Source organism: Uloborus diversus, chromosome 8 (assembly GCF_026930045.1).
Source record: "Uloborus diversus isolate 005 chromosome 8, Udiv.v.3.1, whole genome shotgun sequence".
NCBI lineage: Eukaryota > Metazoa > Arthropoda > Arachnida > Araneae > Uloboridae > Uloborus > Uloborus diversus.
Window position 1 is genome coordinate 155,375,007 of NC_072738.1, and position 13,631 is coordinate 155,388,637.

The following is a 13,631-nucleotide window of genomic DNA, read 5'->3' on the forward strand; positions in this document are numbered from 1 at the left end:
ATGAACCGATTGTATACTTGTTACTTATTTCAAAACTTTTTTTTTTGAGCAATCACGATTGCTTATTGCTTTCATTTGATTGTTTTTGAGGTCCTTTGATTTCGTTCACCCACTGTATTAATCTAAACAACGCTTTGCTTTAGTTTATGCAAATAACCGCTCCGATTCTTAACCTTTTTTTTTCAATTTACATATGAACGTTATTAAAATACATTCTGATAACATTCTGATCGCGTTGCATAAACCTTCTTCATTTTTTTAAATTATAAATATATTTACTATATCTATACTCTTAAGTGCTATAATAATGCTGTAGTGTACATACTGTAAGTACCATACTGATTTATTTTAAGTTTCTCTCCCCCATTAATCATTGATTTTGTGTTAAATTACAGAATTTTATGTCATATAATAACGCTTTTTCTAAAATATAGAAAAAGTCGGTTCTTTGTAAAAGATACTGCAATATATAGTTAATAAATGGTTTGAAACAATATGAGGGGTGTTTACAAACGTCTGAAATAATTGGGTATGCTTATAAAAAATTACTAAACATACCTTGTTCCACAACGCGAAATTCCGACTTACGCGAGGTGTCTTGGAACGCATTCCTCGCGCAAGTCGGGACTCGACTGTATAGAAGGTAAATACTGTTACACGTTCGGTGCCAACTTCAAAGTTTCTTTAAATGACGACACAGTTCTTGAGAAAAGCACAGGAGATTTATTTACAGCTATGTACAGGAAATGTAGTTACAACTGCTAAGTCATCAGCAATTAAGTAAATATCGATTAACACCGTAAACTCAACGGTCACACACTTATTTACTTCCAAATACCCCAAAAGACATCACGAAGGCTAATACACAAAGAGCTAAATACATGCTCTCAGGCCAACGGCTCAAACCAGTCTTCCTTTGAACACGCGGCATGGCTGTTTATAAACCTCGAAAGAGACCTCTCAAATATTCCAGAAAATCCCACACCGTTCTACCACTTTCTCATATTTTCTTTTTATTCCATTCACAATTCTTATCATTCAGAAATGGGGGACCGTATACTTCAGTTAAATGCTAGGGGGTTGTATGTACCTTACAAGAAACTATTTACAGGTTACGTTACTAAAATAATTTTAGATGAAAGATAATGGAATAAACGTCAAATTTAGCCAGATTACAACAAATTAATCAAAAAATAATTACTATTTACAGAAATTGTAATAATACAATAAAATATAACTTAATGTTCATAACCACATATTATGCTCATTTATGTATGAATGAATTGGCATCAACTTTTCATATTTATCATATGTTTTATTGGGCTACAATCCACTTTTTCTAGGACATCAAACATTAGGGAAAAATAACAGTACATAAAAACATGTTCCTCTTTAAATTCTTCAATTTACATAAATTACGCTTCGGGAACAGTAAATAATTTTTTTATGCTAGTAAACTACAGTGAACAACGTAGAGATAAAGCCTACCGTAAAATACGATAAGTTACGTTTCGACATCTCTCTTCTGTAATAACTTTTGTTACATTGTTGCCTGGTACTCAAAAATTGCTTGTTGAAAATTCTTAATCATCAGTCAGGCTTTATGGTGACGATGAAGACACGATATAGCGCATTTGTATCATGATACATCAAAAAATAAGGGAATGACTTTATTGGTCTTGATGGCCTTATTTGGCACACCCACATAACATACATATAGATACCATGGGCACTTCGCGTAACCCCTTGGCTCTTCTACGGCACCCAGTTTGAGAACAACTGCTACAGCTGAAAGAAATCAATAACACTCGAATGCATTTAAACTATAGATTAATACGATAACAGTGCATGAAAAATTTATGCAACAGCGGAAAAAGGATGGCTCAATACTGCAAACCTATCCCACACATACGCCAGCAAATCGTGCAAACAGATTGCCTGAAACAAATCAAACTAGGTTACACCAAAAACGTATAGTGGAGTGGAGGGGGATTTTTTCAAGCAGTACTGGTCTGGTCGCTCGTTTCGCTTTTAAGTACAGTGCTGGTAAAAAAAATTGCATCATCCTCGCATTTTCACAATAATGGGATTACGTGAGAAGTTTCGGTCGACCGATTAACGATGAATATGTGAAATTGTGCAAAACTTATGAAATAAACATTTAACAGCAGGAATCCGATAATTGTTTACGTAGATCGGGGCTGTTTCCGGACCAAGGCAAATCGCTGACCCCAAGCTCTTTTTTTTTTTCATTTCTGAACCTGCGTGTGAGTTTAGCGGAAAAAAAATAACTGAACTCCATGTCAATTTAAGTCTAATGGCAGGATAAATGTTTTTAAATTGTTACTCACCAGTTTTGCCCTACGGCACGGAGCACAATCATCCTGGAAAATGACGTTTGGAACTGAAGTAAAGTGATCCGGATAGTAGGAAGCAATTTCTCCTCCAAAATGCATGTATGCACCTGAGCGTTTACTGTTCCTTGCACAAAGTGAAGCCCACTAACTCCTTGATCAGAAATACATCCCCAAATCATCTGGGATACGGGATGCTTGACTGTGTGTTGAATGCAGTCGGGATGATGATTCTTCTCTTTTGCGACGAGGATGATGCAATTTTTTTTTACCACCACTGTAGTGTAGACTAAAAAATACTAAGTAGCGCAGATCTGAAAATCCGGTTTCAAATAGTAGTGCAGATCTTAAAATCAGTATTTTGTGCAAACCTAAAGCAGTTAGACGTGTAAATATAAAAATTAGGTTTCAGTTAGTAAGGTTTCAGTGGTCTTCCAAGTTTTGAAGTCATTGGGAGTGTCTGGTTACTCGTTTACAAGTGTGAGTATTGTAGATCTAAAAATCAGTAAGTAGTGGTAGTTTAAAATTCAAGTTTCAGTTAGTATTTTAAATCTAATAAAAATATTTTTTAAAAAAGAAGTAGAAAAAAAAAAAAAACTCAACTTTTAAACGGCAGTTGGATATTGCACTAAAAAGTAAAGAATAATTCTTTAAACAGCATCGACATGACTTTTAAACACTTTTTAGACTTCAAATTTCAATCAGTTTCTGCTTGTCTAATTTTAGGTTGTTACTTCACTAGCTGGTCGGATTATCCGGGATTTCGGATTCCCGGGGTCCGGAATTCTACAGTTTCACGGTGCGCTAAAATATATGCTATTCTACAAATATAAAATTAAAAACACAAGAACTTAAAACATCTTTTTCAAAGCTTTTATCGTTATGAAACTTCGCTTTCCATACATATAATGGAAACCAGATGTCCATTTCAAATGCATAGCGCGAAATTGTTTATCATAGCAAATGGAGAAATTGTGACCTCACGTAGATTAAAGCAGGACATATTTATGACACTTGCTCGCTGTTTGCAATCCGAAACCCAGCGTTTGCGAGAAAATTTAATGCTTTTGAGTCCCTCTTCCTCCATGGCGAACCAAACCAATTTCCTGTCTTGAGGGAAGGTTTAATGCAATTTCCACAACACCGCGCAGTTTCAGTGAGTACGTAGTTGCGTTGTCGGTCAATAGATGGCAGTGGAGAAGCATAACGCTCTTTTGGTCAATTAGTTGCAGGCTCAGACGAAATCGTAAAATTTAATGCAAGATCAATCGTAGATACGTGAGGTTGCATTTGCAAAATATTACTTGATGTTCGAATAAAATCCGAAAATTAAAAAAATAATAATAAATAATTAAAGAAGAAAGAATGATAAAAGCAAATAAAAAATCTAATAATCTTTCACATTTGTATTTTATTAACTCACTTCCAAGAATAGCATCAACATTTAGTTTTCTGACAAGTTTTGTGGCGAAGAAAATGTCTCCGCAATTTTGTATCACTTCAGAAAGAAATATAGTTTCTTTAAGAACTTTCGAAATTTTAATATCAATTGAATATCGCCGGGAAAGTAGGTCCTTCATATTCTGGGAGAACTTCTCGTTTATTACTGCATTTTTGGTATTGATTGTTCTGCAGAATCTCTACATAGTATAAAATGAAGTCTCCAAAAAGCGTCTGTGTGTTTGAACTCGCAAAAATCGAGAACTACCCGGCTGATTTTGCTGAAATTTTCACAATTTGTTCCTTTAAGCTCTGAGAAGGTTTGCAGGCCAGTTCGAAAAGAATTCGATGAATAGTTATTTTTTTATTCTAATTTAGGCCCATCACGTAAATTCCCGATTATGAGAGTGAAAAATTACTTGCACATATTAATATTACATATCGTTGGAAAGAGTAGAATTTTCCGCATTCTACGCAATTCGTTTCAAGGCTCTAACTTACTTACGGCGGGAGTTATTTGTATTTTTATCTCGAATTTGTTTAGGCTTAGCTGAAATTTAGGCACTACTTTCTTAATTAAATCTATCATAAAAAGCGAAGGAATTGTCTCACAGTTTTCTTTTTGACACCATTCAAAAGAGCTGCTTTTTTTACTCCAGATCTAACTCGACCTATGGTCGAAAGTTTAACCCTCTATCTCCATTAGAAATAAAGTTACAAGAGAATGAAATGAAGTTCAAAAATCTGTTCTCTATTCAAGTTTTTAACCATTTTATTTTGCGTTTCCACGGTAACGCTTTTTGAATCCATTGTTTATTTCCATCTTTCTCATTATCAATTCTTAAATTTATTTTATTTTGTGTTCCCATGGTTACGCTTTTTAAATCCATCTATCTTATTTTGTTTTAATTTCTCAAAAGTATTTTAATATCTGACGTCATTGTTTGGAGGGGAAATTTTGCATGATGGCTTTTTTTTTCTTTTATTTCTGGCTGATTGTTGACTATACGTCACTTGACAAAATTTTTGTTTTCAAAGTAGACCGGGAAAAGCCGGGCAACGCAGCTAGTTAAAGCTAAAACAATGCAGATGCTAAATAACTTTGCAAATGCTAAATAAGTAAAGAAACACAAGTGTGAAAAAAGAAGTTTGATTAATTTACCTGCTAAACCTAAAGAACTGAAATCCGTCAAGAAACTATAGCGGAAAATTTTCCGAACGTTCTTGGTTCTACACTGAAACAGAGTTCTTAACTTTCTTTGTCCAATACTACGTAACGTATTACAAATCTTGACGACAGCAGAAACAAATCTTAGGCCCAAAAACTATAATTTATTTGGATCCCTTTATTATTTTTCATATTAGGGTCATTCTCACAGAAACGGCCATTTTCACGTCCCTGTAATATTTACGAATGTTTTATGACTCATACATATTTTTATGGGCTTAAGTACTTTTCAGGATAGAGTTCAATAATGCTACCAAAAGTAAAATGTCTACATTTTGTTTTATAGGTCTTTAATGTAAGTTAAAAGTACCCAAATGACATTTTCTCACTTGTCCCCACTATTAGTAAAAAAATAAGCAAAAATTATTTCTAAGCAAACAAACTATGAGTTGACATTTCTGGGGTTTTTATTTCAAAATATTGAGAAATTTAAGTTAAAAAAAAACATTTAATATTAAATTTTCAAGAAAAATTAATTCATGTAATTATTTTTAAGTTTGTCCCTAGCAGTTGGGGTCATTCCCTTACAACAGTCAATTTCCTTCCCAGAATCGCAACAAATACATTTTTTGTCAGCAAAAAGTGTTGTAATTTAGAGCTAGAAACTTAGAAAAATATTGCAACACATTTGAAGCCTTTAATTTGTCAGAAATTATTACTTGGAATCTATATGAAAGCATAAAATCAGAGAAGAGTTTTTGCATCCGTCATTCCCTCACGTCACATCTGTTTTTATAGAAAAATAAAATAAAATAATGCATGAAAACTGGATGATCATAAGTTGCTTCCTAGTTTGAGAATATAGTAAAACCTATGGAGTTGATCACCCTTGTAACTTGACCACCTGTCTAAGTTGACCGCTTTTTTCAGGCACGGAATTAGCCCTTATCATGTAAATCAATTTTTGTAAGTTGACCACCTGTTTAAGTTGACCACTAAGGTAGTGCATCGCAAGTGGTCAACTTACGCAGGTTTCACTGTATTTGTATGCGAAGAAACTCAAATATCAGTTAGGCATAAATTCTAAGAGTCCAATTTTAATGAATTCGTCATTCCTTCACAAGTGAGGGAATGACGCTCAAGTGAGTTTATTTTGCTGAGGGTATAATGCTATTCAAAACTTTTTTTGTTTTAGTGGACCAGTATTTTTTTCATAAAGCCCTTACATATACCGAAACCGTAAAAGGTTTTATATGATTCCGCCCACTTTAATTTTTCTGAACGTAATGAGCTCAAAATGACTGTTTTTATGAGAATAACCCATTACTAGGCTTGCCAGACCTTCCGGTTTGACTGGGACAGTCCCGGTTTCAAACAAGATCCACGTGTCCGGTCGGTTTACTTCATGCTCCGGAAAAAAAATAAGTTTGATTACAAATGACCAAAAAAGTATAAAAATTATTAATTGTGAAGGAATATTTAGAATAATTGCTTTATCATTTGAGGCAGTGAGAAGCAAAGGGATAAAAGTGGCAAAATTACAGAATTGGAGAAAACCAGTAGACATGGTAGGAAAACCTTTTCTCTGTCTTAGGGCAACAGATGGTATTAGTAGCCCTGGTAGTGGCTGCTATACAGCATGATTTAGAAGAAAGTTTCAATGAAAGCCTACCTAAGAGATAATCTTAAAACGCGTTTTACTCAAAACTTCTTAAAAATGTCCACTTGCATCCCTTTGCTTTTCATTGCCTCATTTTATAACATTGACTTGTAAAATTAACACTAGATTAGTTTGTGAGGATTTTTACGAGATTAAAACCATAAATGAATGTCTAAAAAAGTGCCATAGAATGAAAAGCATATCTAAATAGCGCTCAATTTTTTATTCCTCATTCAAAGCGTTTTTTTCTAAATAAAATATTTACAACGCGGAAATGAAACATTTTCAAACTTTATCTGCTTATGTCATTTTCTATTACCCCTGTTTTAGGTTCATAACTAGTAAAAAATCAGAGGTATTTGCTCTTTTGAATACTATCAACAGTGGGGGGGGGGGGGAGTTTCTGGTGTTCCGGCTGAACATTTCAGAAATCTGGCAAGCATACCCATTACTTTCTGAGTTAGTCGCCAATATTTCATCAAATTAATTTTGATCACTCCAGTTTTGATTCATTCGTTATGCCATCAAGTTATGTTTTTAAATTTGCATTAAATTCCGGTCCGTTCCAAAAAGTTTATCTTGATTTTAATTGATTTAACGATTTTTTTTCTTGAGGCATGTATTTTAAATTGGTAAAGGTGTTGAGGCTAATATTTATCGGGCGAGAGACAGCAGGAAGAAGAAAATAAGGTAAGATAACATGCTTTGAATACGAGAAGAATCAATTGGGTCTGTTACTTGACCGCTAGCCAGCAGTAGTATCATCATCAGCTGTAAATATCATAGGTCACTACAAGTAAATAGTCATTATTTTCGTCATAAGGGATTCTTCATCATCAGGGATTAGTCAGCGAAGGTGACTTGTCGCCATCATAGTTTAGTAGAGTCATCATTTCGGTCTCATAATAAGTTATTGTTAATAGTCACGGTCCATTGAACCTTTTGGTGACCGATCAAGTATTCACGCGGAGCCACTACTCCTAATTATCCATTTACATGAAGCCACTACTTCATTTTATATAAACACATGAAGCCACTGCTTCGTATTATGTGAACACATGAAGCAACTGCTTCGTATTATGCAAACACATGAAGCAACTGCTTCGTATTATGCAAACACATGAAGCCACTACTTGTGACCCACAAATCATCCTCATCATCTTTAAGGTAATTCGATTTTAATAGTTAAAAATTATTCACAATTCTAACCACAGTTCAAAAGAAAACAACCTTTTATTAGCTTTAATCTGCACACCTTTTTAGCCAAAAAAAAAAAAAAAAAAAGAATTCGTCGCATTTATCAATAACGTTGTGATAATCCAATTATTGATGCGAAAAAAAATGCATTGTTACATTTGATCAAATAAGTTATTGTTGTTACAGTTAAAAATCAAAAGACAACAATGATTTATAAAAATTACTAGCTGTAGGTGAGACCGGGGCAGATATTCTATAGGGCAGGTATTCCAACACGCCATAGTTTAAGTGCTTCTCGCTAGGTAGCGACGCTTACCGGACAGTGTGAAACTGCAGCACTGCGCACGCCTTCCACGTGATCCTCAGTTCATCAGCTGACTTTGTCTTGATGAGACGTCAACTTTTACGGTTTTTCTTTTGGTGAGTAACTTTGCAAGAATTAACTTTTCATTAAAAAAAAACATGCATGATACTGTTTTTGTTTCATTGTCAGGACCTAACTTTAAACTATATTTCATTACGGTTCTGATGGCGTGATTGCTTTGGCAAATAGTTTTTATTTTCATAGTTAAATATTACAAAAAGTATCAAATATGGCGTTGGGGCACGTATTCCAATTCAATACGGGGCACATTTTCTAATTGGAAAATGTTCCCCGGGCTCTCCATGATTTCATTTTATGCTTTCATTATTTTTATTTTTTTTACCGTTTAACTTTATATTTTTAGCCAATAATTTATAATTACTGCATAAAACTACAATTTTAAATATTTAAAGTTAAATTTTGGATAACTACTTAAATGATCTGATTTTTTTTTAATAGTATCAAGTCATATCTGAAACTGAATTTCATTCTCCAATGTGATATATCAAATGGACTGAAAATGGTGCGCAATTACCGTAAGAAGTCAAACCCAGGGGACTAACTACACACAAGCGCAAATAAATGCAGCGCTTGCATCAATAAGAAATGGATGTAGTGTTAGGAAAGCTTCTATAGACTTTAATATAAATACGAGAACATTAAATAACTACCGCCACAAGTTCATTACTGTTCAGTTGGCTCCAACTGAAGTACCTCAAGTCGAAGTGCCTTAGGCCGAAGTTCCACTAGCCGAAGTGCCTGAAACCAAATTACCACAAGCCGAAGTGCCTCAAGCTGATGGCCCTCAAGTCGGAATGCCTCAGGCCGAAGTACCTCAAGTCGAAGTTTCTACAACCCAAATGCCACAAGTTGATGTACCGTCAGCACGAGTTCCTGCAGTTGAAATGGTCTCAACTAAAGACTTGTCCCAAACTGTTCACTGACAGATCGGCTCCAGACGAAATAAACAATGTATGCTCAACTACTAACACTTCTGACAATCGTCCAAGTATTTTCAATGAACCTTGTCAACCACAATTAGGGTTAACAGAATGTGTTCCTTTTACATCTAAGGACATCCAAGGTGAGCCTAACCCACAACATTTCGCTCACCGATAGCTGGTTCTTTGCCTCAACAGTATTTTCTATCCCCTGAAGAAATTAGACCATTTGAAAAGGCTGCCCTGAGGAAAGGCACACGCAAGGGGAGGAAAAAATGAAAATCCGCCATTCTAACGGATGTATATTCTCCTATCAAAAACGCTCTTCAAACAGAGCAAGAAGCAAAAAAAAAAAAAAAAAAAAAAGAAAAGAAAAAGTCCAACACGGTCATTTTGAAAAATGAAAAAGGAAAGCAAACTGTGACGCCTCAGGTATTTGTTGATGAAAAAAGGGAGAAGAAGACATTTAAGAAAGACTTAAGAAAAATAAAACTAAATATGCCAATGTATCCAGTGAGGAAGAAGATGAAGACTGTGTTTGCCTATATTGCTTTGACACCTTTTCTAACTCAAAGAGAAAAGAAAAGTGGACCCAGTGTATTCGTTGCAAGAAATGGGCTCACGTAGTGTGCGTCAAAAAAGAAGACTCTTTGTTTTTTGTTTGCATTAACTGTCACAGTGATATGGAAGATGACTCTGACTAACTTTGATTACTGTTATAATACATTTTAATGTAATAAATTATTAAGAATGTACCCATTGTACTTACCAATGGATTAGAATATAAATTTAACGTTACACTCCATGTTTATTTTACCTTAATTATAGACCATTTAAACTAATTGGAAAACTTGCCCCGATCCAATTTTATATGTTAGAAAACGTGCCCCGGCTACGGGGCTGGTTTTCCAACGTGACTTGGTAACAAATATATATTTATTTCTTTGAACTTTTTAAAAATTTTTATATTTTAGTAATGTTAATACTTAGCCTAAAGTACAAGAATTCAAGCCGTAATCAAAACTTAACAAAATGTTAAAAAAAAAAAAAAAAACAAAAAAGTTGGAAAACCTGCCCCGGTCTCCCCTACTGCTAAGAATTTGAAAGAATACCCTTGAATAAATGAAAATCTCTCAACCTCCCCTTTCTGATGTAAAATAATCTATTTCTTACACTAAAATGCTTATATACTGTTTAAAAATTCTAAAAAATAAAAAAAAAGAATCATTAGTATTTACCTATCACCCTTAAAAGAATCTGAAAGGAAACATAGATCAGTTTTATGGAGGAACATCCCACCTTGTATTGTTTTATTATATTTCAAAGTGATGAGGCAGCGTCTTCGATGAAAGCTCCCAGGCGGCTTGACGTTTTCCAACGTTTCTAACAATTATCGTTATATTCCAACCAATTTACACCAAACCTTGAAAAATCGAGCTCCGTCCTTACCCACAAAAATAAAATAGCAATTAGTATAAAGAACAAAATATTATTCATCCGGAAACGAAAGCACGGCATTTAAGCATTTACAAATTTGAAGAATTTCTAAAATATGAAATTAAACTTCACTTGTTTAAAAAGATTTATCTGTTAATCTTTTTTTATTGAACAAAGCACCTAAACTTCTCTAAAGGGTAATTGAAGTGCATATTGATTTAAACGAGCTGATGTGTGCATCACATGACTTCCTTTTACTCCAATTTAATTTCATTTCCCCATTATTGGCAATTTTAACGTGATTCAATAGTTTAATCACCAACAGTGGCGAAATTGAAATCAGATTTAAAAAAAAAAAAATAAAAAAAAAAAAATCCGCCAAATTTGTCGCCAAAAAGAATGGCGATATATCGCCAAGTGTCCGCCAAATTATAACACCACTTGAATTTACATCGAAACTAACAATGATCCCCCCCCCCCTGAAAGCGACAAGAGACCCCTTTAGATACACCCGAATGCAACCAAAATGGGAGGTGCACAACTAGTTCTCACTAGGAGTCTACGTACCAAATTTCAACTTTCTAAGACATACCGTTCTTGAGTTATGCGACATACATACGCACATACGCACGTACGCACATACATACATATGTACATACAGACGTCACGAGAAAACTCGTTGTAATTAACTCGGGAATCCTCAAAATGGATATTTCGCGTGTCTATACGTTCTTAGGCACTTATCCACGTGTGGTCAAGCGACTATACTACACAAAGCAATACTTGTCTAAGGAAAATTTGGATAGACTTAAATAGTGGCTCTATACTTGCCCGCCGCACAAAATAAGATTCAAAAGAGCACAAAACATGTTAAAAGCCTTGGATACTTATGAAGTGGAAAAAAATTTACAAAACATTTTACTTGAGAAAAGCATTGACCAGTCAAATCAAAGCAACGTAATTCTTGCTATCAAGAGAGTATTGAAATGATACACTAAATATTCAATTGAGTTCGTGAAAGCCTTCGAACATGGAACTAAAAAGAAGATGCCACCTTCGGCAGAAAAATCAGCGCTTTCGATGGACATGTGGTGTTAATTTACAAGTTCACCTCCTTGGTACTAAAAACACAGCTCCTTTGAACCCCGATATATGTGAATGCTGGTCTTAGTAAATTTGTGTGATTTAACTTTGTAATAGTTCATCATAGAGTTATTGCTTCTTGCTGTGATATTTTTAGAATTTGATATAATCACTGTTGAATTTGCTCTCTTAGAAATCCTTCCAATTACTAGCCTTTGTTTGAATTTTTGAGGCACTCTTTTAAAAATCATTTAAACTGAAGATTTTTGAACAGAAAATATGACTTTTACTTCTTAAACATGGCAGAAAACTACTGACCTGAAAATGCTTGAAATAATAATAACAAAATCTTCAACATTCTAGCAAAAGAAGGTGCAATTTTAATTCTGCTGTAGTAATTGCATTTTAAGTGCTCTCCAGAAAAGTTTTCAGAAAACAACATTAAATAATGACTTTATCAAAATAATTAAGTTTGAAAACACCCAACTTCTATCTTGTTCGTGCTTAATTACTAACATGTGATACTAAACTTTTTTTTTCTTCAAGAAATAGAAACATTATCCTGTTTCGCTTACATTTTTTTCATCAAATCTTATTAACTTCCCGTTACAAGAGCACTAAAATTTCTAATCAGTTCACTGAACAGAAGTAATTATATCTTCTAGATAAAAGTATTATAAAACCATTATTTGATTCGCTAAGACTTTCGAACAATTATTTTATTTTTTGTGCACGTATTGTTGCCCTGAATTCAATAATAAATCAGTTTGATGAGTTTAAAATGGAAGAAACAACGACGGCGAAATAAAATCTTGTCTCGTACCTCAAAAATAAAGAATAAAGGAAGTCCGGATGAGAGAATATTTTTGTTCACTCTCCGTGGCAGCAAGAAATAACGTCTAATGTTACAATAGAGATACATTTCATACGAACGTCAACTTTTTTAAACTGCCGAAGAAGTTCTATTTTTAACATTCTCAAACGAGTTTTAAAATTGTACGCTTCTATTTCTATGATGTACATTTTCACTTTCTTTGAGTTCAACAAGAGGTTTTAGTATTCTTCTTTATATGTCTGTATGTATTATAATTTAAAAATTGGCAACAAGAATTTATAGCATTTCTTTATATACATACACACACACACACACACACACACACACACACACACATATATACATACATATATATATATATATATATATATATATATATATATATATATATATATATATATATATATATATATATATATATATATATATATATATATATATATATATATATATATATATATATATATATATATATATATATATTATAATCTAAATAATGGCAACAAGAATTTTTAGTATTTCATTTCATATTTCGGCATTATCCTCATATAAATAGTAGCCGATGATCGGGTAACCCGCGAGTTTCGACAATGAAACTCGCGCCACGGCAAGATCTTTTGACAATGTGTTTTGGTAATGTTCAACATGCAGGGAAAGGCTTTACCATGACGAGGCTAAACTCAATCCGGTCACTTGACTGTTTTACTGGTAAGACTCATTTAAGGGGAATGAAGAAACGAAAACAATGAGCGCTGGCTACTGGAATTTTGATTCATTCACTGGAGTTAGGGTTACAATTTCAACTATCAAACTATCACCAAACAGGCAACGGCTTCGTTCAAATGTAGAAGCAATTTTCAGTCGTCATACCTTGACGGGTGACTCTCTGTGTATTTAAATAATGGCAAGCAGTACATTCAACTATGTTTCATTTCTGGTATCCTTAAACAAAGCTGAAAATGTGCATGGATATGTAAAAAGTAACGGTTGTGGGCTGTTATTGGTTTTGCCACAAAAAAAAAAAAAAAAAAAAAAATATCTTTGTGTTTAATTTGAATTTGTTTAACGTGGGCGTATTGCCTTACTTGGATAGTTGATGACCTGGTTTGAATAATTTCTGTGAAGAATATGCGGAAACCATTTTAGATACAT